Source organism: Humulus lupulus, chromosome X (assembly GCF_963169125.1).
Source record: "Humulus lupulus chromosome X, drHumLupu1.1, whole genome shotgun sequence".
NCBI classification, from domain to species: Eukaryota; Viridiplantae; Streptophyta; class Magnoliopsida; order Rosales; family Cannabaceae; genus Humulus; species Humulus lupulus.
The window spans coordinates 120,959,812-120,972,885 of NC_084802.1; the positions used below are offsets into that span (position 1 = coordinate 120,959,812).

General features: G+C 39.1%; 1 long non-coding RNA gene across 1 annotated transcript in view; it reads right to left on the minus strand.

Annotated features, from left to right (window-relative positions):
• Window positions 1-426: 426 nt before the first annotated feature.
• The window catches only part of LOC133804034 (uncharacterized), a 32,968-nt gene continuing 20,320 nt past the window's right edge, over window positions 427-13,074 (minus strand). The window contains exon 4 of the long non-coding RNA XR_009878277.1: window positions 427-973. This is a non-coding gene — a long non-coding RNA (uncharacterized LOC133804034). The remainder of the gene's footprint in view (window positions 974-13,074) is intronic.

Below are 13,074 nucleotides of genomic sequence, written 5' to 3' on the forward strand. Positions count from 1 at the left end.
ATATCAGCCATGAGTTGCTGCCAGTTCTCAGGAACTGGCAGAGGAATCTGGCCCTGGTTATCACCCCCGGTCCCAGACCTAGTGTCGGCTAGCCGTGCAAATTTTCTTGGATGCATAGCTATCCAAGTCAATCTGCAATCAACGACTCGGCATTCAGACCATGATGATAGGGCAAAAGCTTCTCCAAAATCCATCAAAGGAACATAACCAATCCCAAACACTCAAAATATAGGCATTCATCCACATGCACCGGCTGCTGATAAGCATGCCCCAACATTACCACACCACAACTAAGAGAAAAGCATTCACCAATACACAATGTGCAGTTAATCATCCAAATCTTCATTTACATGCACCGCAATGCTAATAAGCATGCCTTAATATTTTCATACAGCGGTCAAGGGCCAGGCCCTATCAGTATCTCATACATTCTATTAATCTAATGAACAACAACATTCATAATTCATTCCAAGCATACAAGCATATAAGCATACATACACATTACCAAACCCTGAATCGAGCTTGTCTCTAGCAGCGAATGTACATGTCTTGCCGATCTTCAGGAACCCTTAAACCTAGGACGCTCTGATACCAAGTTGTAGCACCCTCGATAGCCAAGACCCCTACATTGTGTATTTATAAAGGTGCAGGACTTGCTAATCAAGTCATTTAGTTAAAACGTGATACTAAAACCACTAATGAACTAGGGTTAAAAGGTTTTGGTCTCAAAAGTGTACATTTTATATAACAAAACATTTTACACATAGGATCCAAAAAAAAAACAGCGTTCGAAAGTCAATTTACAAAATTTCCAAAGTTTAAACAACCATTAGCCATTCTAAGGCAGAACAGACGTTTCTGGTTCCCTTGTTCCTATTTTCCCCCCAACCATGGCGGTTGAGCAGCTGGTCATGTACATTAAGCTCACAGAGCTCTCTAAGTCAGGGCTGATCGAGTTTGCCCTTGCCTTTACCTGCACCACGTAGCACCCATGAGCCAAGGCCCAGCAAGAAAACATAATATGCATCACAAACAACAATAACAAATGAATAATCCTTTAAGCGTGATCAAACAATTAACACTCATATTAAACACATAGCACGTACTCAGGATCAAGGATACAACTAAGCATTAATAACCATCAAGTTACATGTTAATCAAGGCCAACTACTTAGGTCGCACCCTCTGTTTACCCCACTGACTCTGACCCGCTTAAACCGAGCTCAGTGCATAATAAGCTGTCCTCGGGTACCAGTGCCCGAGCCGCGCCCTGTGCGCTAGTGTAACCTTGGGCACTCTTAGGCTGTGGTTTACTGTTTACATGGCATAATACCATCCTTTCAAAGTATACATATTAGGGAACCCTTAGTCCCATTACAAATATACAACCGGCTGTAGTTTTCTTTCCTTTAATTTCCATGTTCATTGACTACGAGCGACGACTCTCGAGCACGATCCGCTTCCCAAGCCCTAACTTAGCACCTAGTCACAACCAAGGTAATGGATTCCATTAATACTCAAATAACGGTTTTCGGGTATAATGCTAGCTTCCGGGACATTGAATTCCGCCAGACACGGTGGTGGAATCGATCCCGAGCACCCTAGGTTAGGTTCCCACGCTTAAAATCCCCAAAAGATCAAAGATGCACCTAAGGGTTGCGGCCCCTGAAACCTAGACGCGGCCCACCCCTGAAAAAGAAACCAAGCCCCTCTGAAGGCAGACACGCACCGCGGCGCTCCCCTTCGGCAGAGCCTCCCTGGCTCCTTTGCCTCGTAGGGTCGTACTGCTCTAGAATAGAGTCGCGGCCCAACCTTCCAAGCCCAGAAAATCCACCATTTATAACATCCTAACCTTATTCAAAACCACCCTAATAACAAAACCCATTAATCACAAGACTTTTAGCATGATCCTAACAACATAATCCAACAGAAATTCAGCTTAAAAACCTCTCAGAATCCCATTTTGATTTCTAAAACCCAACAGCTCAAAAACACAAAAACCAGTCATGCAAACTCAGATTTTAACCTATAAATTATGAATTGAAGCTTACCTTCTTTGATGAACCATTTCCTTAATAATTTATGAGCCAAAACTCAAGCTTCTCAGCTCCAATTCAATCCTTAAATATTCAAACCATAAATACCTTTAATATTCAATCAAAACTCAGAATTCTAATCCTCAAACATAAAACTCAATTCTTACCTTGGCCTTGTTTGAGTGTTCCTTGGTTAGAGCTAAGCTAATTCCTCAAACTTCAGTTCAAATCCTCTGAATTCCAGCTAAAATTTCTAAGTTCTGTGTTTTTCCTTTGAGGGAGAGAAAGAGAGGAAGATGGATGTGTCTGTCTAATTTGTTCTACTGTTTTCTAAAGCCTCTTAAGTCTATCCTTAAGTGAGTAAGCTAATCCCAAGGCTCAGGGTACCGAAAACGTCCTCGAGGGCAAAATGGTAAAATTCCCCAAAATTCCCGCCTAAGCTTCCTAACCTCAAATATATCTCCATATATTTATTTCCATAACCCGATAGTCTAAATAACCACCCGATACCTGAAATACCCCTGACTTGTCCAAAGTCAAATATTAAGCCCCTTTGTGACTTTCCCGCTAACTGGCTCCCTAGGATCGCCTCAAATCGCACGCTGCAGATCTACCCACATAATAATGTGGTTCTCACAGATATAACATTTAACCACATTTACATTCATATAATCATACAGGAATGCTTATCATATAATCATGCATTAAATCAATAAATTCACACATAAACCAATTGTGCCCTCCCGGCACACTAATCAAGGCCCTTAAGCCATATTAGTGATTTTGGGTGGTTACAGTTACCCCCTCTTGCAACAGACGTTAATGTCAGAAAAAGGCAAAGTGGGTCTCATAAGTCCCACAGGAATAACCGATCCAAACCAAGTCAATCAGTCAGAACTGCCACCCCAAGTTCTGTGCCTACAACGCGAGATCGCCAAAATGCTCAACCTAGTCGCCCTCATAGGGGTCATCAAGATGTCAGTCGATCGATTAGAACCGCGACCCCAAGTTCAGTGCCTCCTTTATAAGCGCCTAGGAATGTTTCAGCAAACCCTCCTGCACCGTGATCGGATCGTGAGGCACAGAGAGCTAGAAATAATGGGGCAGAACAGAGGCAGGCCAATTTAGTTCGCCCTGATGGGACAAGGATTGCCTCGCTAGTAAGGCATCCCATGTCACCTATTACACATCCAACACCACCTCAGCCTACGCGAGACACTCCTGCTTATGGAGACAGTAGGAGAAATCCTCCTCCGTCTATCCATACCTATGTCCCACAGACACGTGTTGAGAATCCGGATCCTCGGCCTCAACCACGAGTTGTAAGCTTCGTAAATGGAAGTTATTGGACTGAAAGTCGTCAAAGTGGTAGGTCCGAGGGCGATCTAAGAAATCATCTAAGTTCGGCACAAAGCCCTTGATACGATCCACAGCCTAATTTGTGTGATCGCCTGAATTCGCAGAGAAGAAATTCAGCTCGATATGAGGGTATTAGTTATACTCGTCAAGAGGGAGGTCCTTCTGAAGTACGTGATAATGGGAATGCCCCAAAAAACCAAGCTCGATCTTGGAGGGACAACAACCCATCAAACACGTATGATAGGATGGGAGCTGTTGAACAACCCCAAAATAACCTAGGGACCAGGGACAAAACCCTTGAGAGGCTAGCTTAGATGGAGGAGCAAATGAAGAAGCTCTTATCTGGAAAAGACAAAGAAGATTGTGACTCAGAGGATGAGCTCGAGCTTTTTGCCCCAAATATTGCGGCGGCCACATATCCGATGGGCTTCATAATGCCACACTTGTCAAAGTTTGACAGAGATGGGGATCCTTCTGATTACCTTGGGATGTTTAACACCATGATGATGGCCCACAACGTCGAACTCGATCTAAGGTGAATTTTATTCCCCTAAACTCCGATTGGGCCAGCCAGGCAGTGGTTTAAATAGTACAATAGGCATTCAATTAGCTCGTGGAAGAAGTGTTCTGTTGATTTCAAGAGAGCATTCAGGGCTTCCCAGACCTCTCGGGTTAAGGCTGATTCATTAGCTAATGTAAAGTAGCAACCTGGTGAATCGTTGAAGGCATATCTAAGTAGGTTTGCCAATGTCGCTACATGAGCTAGAGATGCCGACGACAGCTCCAAGCTCATGGAAATAAGGATGGGAATCCTTGTTGGAGGCGACCCGTGGCAGATATTACAGAGAAAAGGAGTTAATAGTGTGGACGAGTTCTTGGCACGAGCTCAAAGATGGGTTAACCTGGAAGAGGCACGAGCTTCTGTCGCAGGAAGCAAGCCAGATTCCTGTCCAGCCCGTTGGAACAGTAACAGATGTTGCAGCTATGGCTCAAACCGTTATCCAGAATAACCAAGGGGGAAATAACAAGAGGAAGGGAAATGGTGAGTGTGACCAGAGCAGAACAAAGAAAAATAAGTCCGGGGAGAAATTCAAGCCTATTTACGCAACCTATACCGACCTCACGGATACTAGAGAGCGCATCTTCCTAGCCAATTCTACTCGTCTTCCATGGAAGAAGCTAGAACCATTGAAAAACCAAAGAGTGAAGAGAGATTCTTCGAAGTTCTGGCGATTTCACAATGATAATGGTCATAACACTGATGACTGTAGACAGTTGAAGGATGAGATTGAGACTCTCATCAAGGCGGGACCTTTGGCCCAATACGCCTGAATCGAGTGGTCCCTAGTCAGCCCACTGGACAAAACCCTCCATCAGCTCCTGAAGCTCCAATCAATCAATCCGGAGCTCAAGCAAATCAGGACGACCCTCCTCCGATAAAAGAGGGAGATATAGCCACCATTTCGGGAGGACCTCATCTAGCAGGCACGAGAAGAGGTGCCCAAAAGAGGTACATTAACGAACTGAAATCCCATAACGGAGTGGAGTTCATCGCGGAACAGCAGTTATCAAAACAACAGAGATTGGAAAAACAACCAATCATTTTACAAAAGAAGATGCTAGCCATGTCTAGTTCCCACATAACGATTCTTTGGTCGTAACTGTTCAACTCGCCAACAGGAGAGTACGGAGGACACTAGTAGATAATGGGAGTTCTGTGAATCTACTTTTTAGGTCCACCTTGGAAAAAATAGGGTTGTCTGTAACTGAGGTGAAGGCGACCTCAATGATTTTATATGGGTTTTCTAGTGGAGGGTCGGCTGCCATCGGAATCATCGAATTAGTGGTAACATTGGGAGAAGGTTCACGAAATGTCTCCAAGCTGCTTGAGTTCGTGGTAATCAACTGTCCAGCCTCTTACAATGCGATTTTAGGTTGTCCTGCGTTGATGGCATTTGAAGCCATAACCTCTATCCGCCACCTAGCAATCAAGTTCCCCTCGGCTGTAGGAATATGCACTGTTAGAGGCAATCAACTCACTGCCAGGGAATGCTATAACATTTCTATGAAGGGAAAATCACAACACGGGCAGCAAACTATGGTCATAACTGACGGAGGTGAGGAGTCCTAGGGAGTTAAAGGTACTTGTGGGACGCAAGAACCTCAGCAAACAGAGGATAGTGACGTCGCCCCACGTTAAGACATTGACCCATGAATGGGTGAAGATAGGTCAGAGCTCCAAGCCATTGAGGAGCTCGAGGAAGTAAGTATAGACCCCAAAGAAGCTTCAAGACTTGTTAAGATTGGAAAAAATCTTGATGATGAAAGGAAGAAGGAGCTGATCAATTTCTTACAAAAGAATTTGGACGTCTTCACATGGTCACATGAAGACATGGTGGGAATAAGCCCAAGTGTAATCTTGCACACTCTAAACTTGTACAAGAACGTGCCTACAAAATCCCAAAAATAGAGGCGTTTGGGAACATTCCGAGCTGAAGCACTAGAGGAAGAAGTAGCATGACTGCTAAAGTGCGGGTTTATTCGTGAAGCAAAATACCCGATCTGGGTCTCCAATCCCATGTTGGTCCCAAAGACAAACGGGAAATGGAGGACTTGCATCGATTTCTCCGACTTGAACAAAACTTACCCCAAGGATTGGTTTCCATTACAAAGGATTGATCAGTTGGTAGATGTTATATTATTTTATAATATAATGTTTTAGATTAAATAAATGTGACAAAGAGTGTCACATATTGTAACATATAATAGAGAGTTACAATATTTAGATATATGAGAAATATCCAAATATGTAACATATTTGGTGTTACAAATTCAGCTACAAATTTGTAACTTCGAAATTTTACCCTTTATTGTGTAAATTTGTTGTTACACAATATTGAGATGAATTTCATAAAAGCCATATGTGAAATGGTTGTTAGAGATATGATTTTAACCCCAATAATGTGTTTTGGAGGTTACAAAATTATTTGGAAGGGTTTGGAACCGTTTGAAAAAACAACACATTTTTTTAGTGCTGAAATTGGTTAGTGGCCGCGGTCTATGGGACAGAGAGAAGTGGCCGCGGTCACTGATGTCCCTAGCCGCGGCCACAGGTGTATTTCTGACCAAATTTTTAGTTTTTTCAATCTTTGTTGAACGGTTCCAAAACTCAAATAACTCCCAAGTCTCATTTTTAATTCCATAAAAATCCAATTAATCATTGGTAACAGCCATGGGGGTTGGTGGAATTTGAAATTCAAAGGGTGTCTCTAAACTCTATAAATAGGAACCTATTGCTCACTTGAAAGACACAATTTTTCTATCCATTAGAGCACTTGGCTAGAAACACATTTAGGCTTGATAATTCCATAAAGCATTTCCTATAATCTGTGAGAGATCCCTTAGTGCTTTAGTTAGGGGGAAATAAGCTTTTGGACAAAGGTTTCAAACCTTGTTCAAGTTGGTGATCCCCAACACTCTCCACTTTGGTAGTGTGAGTGAGAGTTGTTTATCATTTGTTTCTTGTTCTTTTCTTTTATTCTATTGCTTTTCATCTTTAGATTCTTCTTCTCTATTTACTTGTATTTCTTGTTTAAGAGTTGTAATCTTTTCTTTTCTTTTGTTTCAAACACTTTACTTTATTTTTAATCTTTTGCTTAGAGCTGTATTTCACTATTCTCTTCTTCTTCTTCTTTTGTTCATTTGTATTTTCAGTTATAGAGTTATAACATTTTATTTAATCAATCCTTGTCTATTTTAATATTTTTGCATGGAGTTGTAATTTTCTTACCATTTCCATTGAGACAAATACTATTTTTCCTAACATTCAAAAGCTTATTTTTGTTTGTTTCAATGGAATGTGAAACCATCAAGATAATGAATAAGACCTAGTGAGATTGGATAGGTTTGATGGGTCCAATTTCACTAGGTGGAAAGACAAGGTGAGATTCCTTTTGACCACTCTCAAAGTCGCTTACATTCTAGAATCCACTCTATAACCTCTCCCAACGCCATCTGACAAGGACACTCCTGAGGAGGTGGAGAAAAGAAGGAAGAGGGAGGAGGAAAGTCTCCTTCGTAGGGGTCATATCCTCAATGCCCTTTTCAATAGGCTCTATGACCTCTACACCGAGACCAAATCAGCCAAGGAGATATGGGATGCACTTGAGACAAATTTCAAGGCGGAAGAGGAAAGTACCAAAAAGTTTTTGATATCTCAATACTTTGATTTCAAATTTTTTTGGTGATAAACCTATTCTTCCTCAAATACATGAATTGCAAATAATTGTTAACAAATTGAAAGTGTTAAAGATTGAGCTTCCCGAGGCCTTTCAAGTTGGTGCTATAGTGGCTAAATTACCACCAACTTGGAAGAGCTATAGGAAAAGAATCCTTCATAAAAATCAAAATTATTCTTTGAAGGAAATCCAAAAACATATTCGAATTGAGGAGATATCGATATGTATAGATAAACTTGTGGATGGGTCTAATGGAGAGACTTCCAAAGCAAATGCGGTGTCACAACCCAAACATCCCAAAAACAAAGGGGAAAAGGGTAACGAGAAATCCTTGGGTCCAAAAACCAACCCAAACAAGTTTAAGGGTGAGAAAGGTCATTGCTTTGTGTGTGGGAAAAAGGGTCACTATGCTAGAGAGTGTAGGCATAGAAAAGACCAACAAGGACCTAAGGTGAATGCAACTCAAGAGGAAAACATAGTTGATACCCATAGTGAGGTGAATGCGGTCCAAGGCAAGGTGAAAGGTGGAAGTATGATACATGTGCCATCGTTCATGTCACCTATGAAAAATCATTGTTCAAGACCTTTGAAGAGTCAAAGGCCAACCATGAGATTCAAATGGGCAATGAGGGCAAATCCAAGGTACTCAGCAAAGGTACCATTTAAGTCTTTTTCACCTCCAGCAAGAAAGTTACATTAGTGAATGTACTTTATGTTCCCGAAATAAGTAGAAACTTGGTAAGTGGTGATTTTCTTGGCATGCCCGGCATTAAAGCCATTTTTGAGTCTGATAAACTTATACTTACCAAATCAAATGTATTTTTGGGAAAGGGGTACTCTTGTGATGGTATGGTTAAATTGTGCACCAATGATGTAACTTTCAATGTTATCAATAAAAATGCTAATTCCGCCTATATTGTTGAGTATGATTCTTTATTTTTGTGGCATCTTAGACTATCGCATATAGGTTTTTCAACCATGAAAAGAGTAGTAAAATGTGGTATGATTGCATGCAATATTAAAAACTATGGTAAATGTGAAACATGTGTTAAGGCAAAAATGATTAAGAAACCATTTCCTAGTGTAGAAAGATCATCTAATTTATTAGATTTAATCCATAGTCATCTTTGTGAATTAAATGGTGTTTTAACTGGAGCTGGTAAAAGGTATTTTCTTACTTTTATAGATGATTTCAGTAGACATACCTATGTGTTTCTTTTAAAGCATAAAGATGAAAATTTTGAGGCTTTTAAATTGTATAAATTAGAAGTTGAAAATCAACTAAATAAAAAGATTAAGGTGCTAAGAAGTGATAGAGGGGGAGAGTACTTCTCTAATGAATTCAATACATTTTGTGAATAAAATAGTATAATTCATGAGTGCATCGCACCTTATACACCACAACACAATGGTGTTGCCGAAAGGAAAAATATGACTTATCTAGAGATGATAAATTCTATGTTGGTGTTTTCTAAGTTGAATTTCAACTTATGGGGTGAAGCGTTATTAACCTCTTGTCACATTCTTAATCAAATACCGATGAAGAAAATTGAGATATCTCCATATGAGTTATAGAAAGGAAGAAAACCCAACATAGGGTACTTCAAAGTGTGGGGGTGTCTTGCATATTGCAAGAAAAATGAACCTAATAGAACAAAGTTAGGTTCAAGAGCCATAAAGTGTGCTTTGTTTGTTATGTCAACAATAGTAAAGCTTATAGGCTATTAGACTTAGAGTCTTATATTGTGATTGAATCTAGAGAAGTTGAATTCTTTGAGAACATGTTATGTGACAACAATTCTAATGCTTCAACATCTCTAAAGGAGAATTTGTTACATGAGAACAATTCTCAAGCTTTTACATCCAAAGTTGATTCTCAAGAGGAGAATTCTCAAAAGAATGTAAAGCAACCCTTTGAACTTAGAATAAGTCAAAGGCTTAAAAATCATAAAAGTCTAGCAGTGGGTGAGATAGTTTCTCAATGAATTTCATTCTACATGGTAGAAGGAAATAGAGAGGAAGTCATTAGGAAAATTCCTATTGTACTTCTCGTTAAGGATGATCCTAATACTTATAGAGAAGCTATGCAATTGAGAGATAGTGCATTTTGAAAAGAATCCATTAATGATGAGATGGATTCCATTCTTTCCAACAACACTTGGGAATTGGTAGATCTCCCACCGGGTTCTAAGCCAATTGGGTGTAAGTGGGTATTTAGGAGAAAATACCACACTGACGGCACTATCCAAACCTTTAAAGCTAGATTAGTAGCTAAAGGATTTAGGCAAAAAGAGGGTATCGATTATTTCGATACCTATGCGCCTGTTGCAAGAACAACTTCTATAAGAGTTTTGTTCGCTTTAGCTTCTATAAACAACTTGTATGTTCATCAAATGGATGTCAACATGGCATTCCTTAATGGTGACCTCAATGAGGAGATCTATATGGAACAACCCGAAGGGTTTTTCCTACCAAAATATGAACATAAAGTATGTAGACTTGTAAAATCCTTATATGGATTGAAACAAGCTCCTAAGCAATGGCATGAGAAATTTGATCAACCCATCATGTCTAATGGGTTTAGACATAACAATGGAGACAAGTGTTTGTATTCCAAAACTTGTAAGGGATATGTGATCATTGTTTGCTTATATGTGGATGACATGCTTATTCTAAGTGATAGCATGAAAGGGATAGAAGAAACGAAGAGGTTATCAACAACCTTCAAGATGAAAGATCTTGGAGAAGTTGACACCATACTTGGTATCAAAGTAAAGAAACATAGTGGGGGTTTTGCGTTGGGTCAAGCCCACTATGTTGAGAAGGTATTGAAAAAATTTAACCATCTCAAGGTTAAAGATGCCAATACTCCATTTGATTACAGTGTAAAACTAGAGAAGAATGAAGGAAGAGCGGTGGCTCAATTGGAGTACGCTAGTACTATAGGGAGTCTAATATACGCTACCCAATGTACTAGACCTGACATAGCATTTGCGGTAAGTAAACTTAATAGGTTTACAAGTAATCCAAGTGTGGATCACTGGAAGGTGATTGGAAGAGTCCTAGGTTATCTCAAGAAAATCAAAGGACTAAGCCTTCACTACTCCAAATTTCCTTCAATCTTAGAAGGATATACAGATGCAAGCTGGATATCCAATCTTGGGGACAACTTGTCCACAACTGGTTGGGTATTTATACTTGGTGGAAGTGCAATTTCATGGGGTTCCAAGAAACAAACCTGTATATCTCATTCCACTGTGGAAGCAGAGTTTATAGCTCTAGCTTCTACCAGCAAAGAGGCCGAATGGTTAAGCGATATGTTGATAGAGATACCCCTAATCAAAGAGAATGTATCCACTATATCGATATAGTGTGATAGCCAAGCGACATTGGCTAGAGCGAGTGTATAATGGGAAGTCTAGACACATTAGTCTAAGACATGGATATGTAAGAGAATTGATTCAAAGAGGAATCATTTCAATATCCTATGTGAGAACAAGTTAAAATCTGCCGGATCCTTTCTCTAAGCCACTAACGAGAGACTTAGTGGCTACATCATCTCGAGGGATGGGACTTAAACTCCCTAAAGAGATTCACGATTGATGGTAATCTATCTTAACACTAGTTATTTAACTAGTGTTAGGTTCAATAGGTAACAACAAGTCAATCAAGTGATTATTAGTTGTACTCAAAACAAGTCCCATCTGAGATATTGAGTACTTGTGAGTTACCAACTTGAGGGTTAAAACCGAAAGGTTTTTTAATAGAATTCAGTCTTGTGAAGAAAAGTATTTTTGGTAACAAAATACGATAAAAAATTCTACCTATATGGACCTAGGGGTGGTGCCGCCTCTCATGAGAATTGGGAGTCTTCTCAAGAATGTCCATGAATGGAAAGTGCACATGGCCATTAACGGTGCAAAGCGAGACATAGAGGTCTCAAGTGAACATTGCAAATGTGTGTGTGTTATCACCAATTTGTTATCATGAAAAGATGGTTCAATGCCTAGTGCAACCAAATTTTCGACAAATTTTGTGATAATTACACTATAGTAAAGTTGAAGTTGAAAAACACTTTATTTAATGCACTAATGCAATGACTCCTATAAGAGAGAGTTCTTATTTAATCAAGCGGGGGATATGTTATATTTTAAAATATAATGATTGATTAAATAAGTGTCACAATAAGATAACTATTTAATCTAGTGGGGGAATGTTATATTTTTTTATAATATACTGTAATATTATATTATATTATAATATAATGTTTTAGATTAAATAAATGTGACAAAAAGTGTCAGATATTGTAACATATAATAGAGAGTTACAATATTTAGATATATGAGAAATATCCAAATATGTAACATATTTGGTGTTACAAATTCAGCTACAAATTTGTAACTTCCAAACTTTACCCTTTATTGTGTAAATTTGTTGTTACACAATGTTGAGATGAATTTCATAAAAGCCATATGTGAAATGGCTATTAGAGATATGATTTGAACCCCAATAATGTGTTTTGGGGTTACAAAATCATTTGGGAGGGTTTGAAACCGTTTGGAAAAACAACACATTTTCAAGTGCTGAAATTGGTCAGTGGTTGTGGCCATAGAATGTTGGTGGCCGTGGCCTGTGGAACAGAGAGCAGTGGCCGCGGCCACAGGTGTATTTCTGACCAAATTTTCAGTTTTTTCAATCTTTGTTGAACGGTTCTAAAAACTCAAATAACTCTCAAATCTCATTTTTAATTCCATAAAAATCCAATTGATCATTGTTAACAGCCATAGGGGTTGGTGGAATTTGAAATTCAAAGGGTGTCTCTAAACTCTATAAATAGGAGCCTAATGCTCACTTGAAAGACAAAATTTTTCTATCCATTAGAGCACTTGGCTAGAAACACCTTTAGGCTTGATAATTCCATAAAGCATTTCCTATAATCTGTGAGAGATCCCTTAGTGCTTGAGTTAGGGGAAATAAGCTTTTGGACAAAGGTTTCAAACCTTGTTCAAGTTGGTGATCCCCAACACTCTCCACTTTGGTAGTGTGAGTGAGAGTTGTTTATCTTTTGTTTCTTGTTCTTTTCTTTTATTCTATTGCTTTTCATCTTTATATTCTTCTTCTCTATTTACTTGTATTTCTTGTTTAAGGCTTGTAATCTTTTCTTTTCTTTTGTTTTAAACACTTTACTTTATTTCTAATCTTTTGCTTAGAGTTGTATTTCACTATTCTCTTCTTCTTCTTCTTTTGTTCATTTGTATTTTCAGTTATAGAGTTGTAACACTTTATTTAATCAATCCTTGTCTATTGTAATATTTTTGCGTAGAGTTATAATTTTCTTACCATTTCCATTGAGACAAATACTATTTTTCCTAACAGTAGACGCTACGGCAGGTCACGAGCTCATGTCCTTCATGGATGTGTATTCTGGTATAACGAGATCG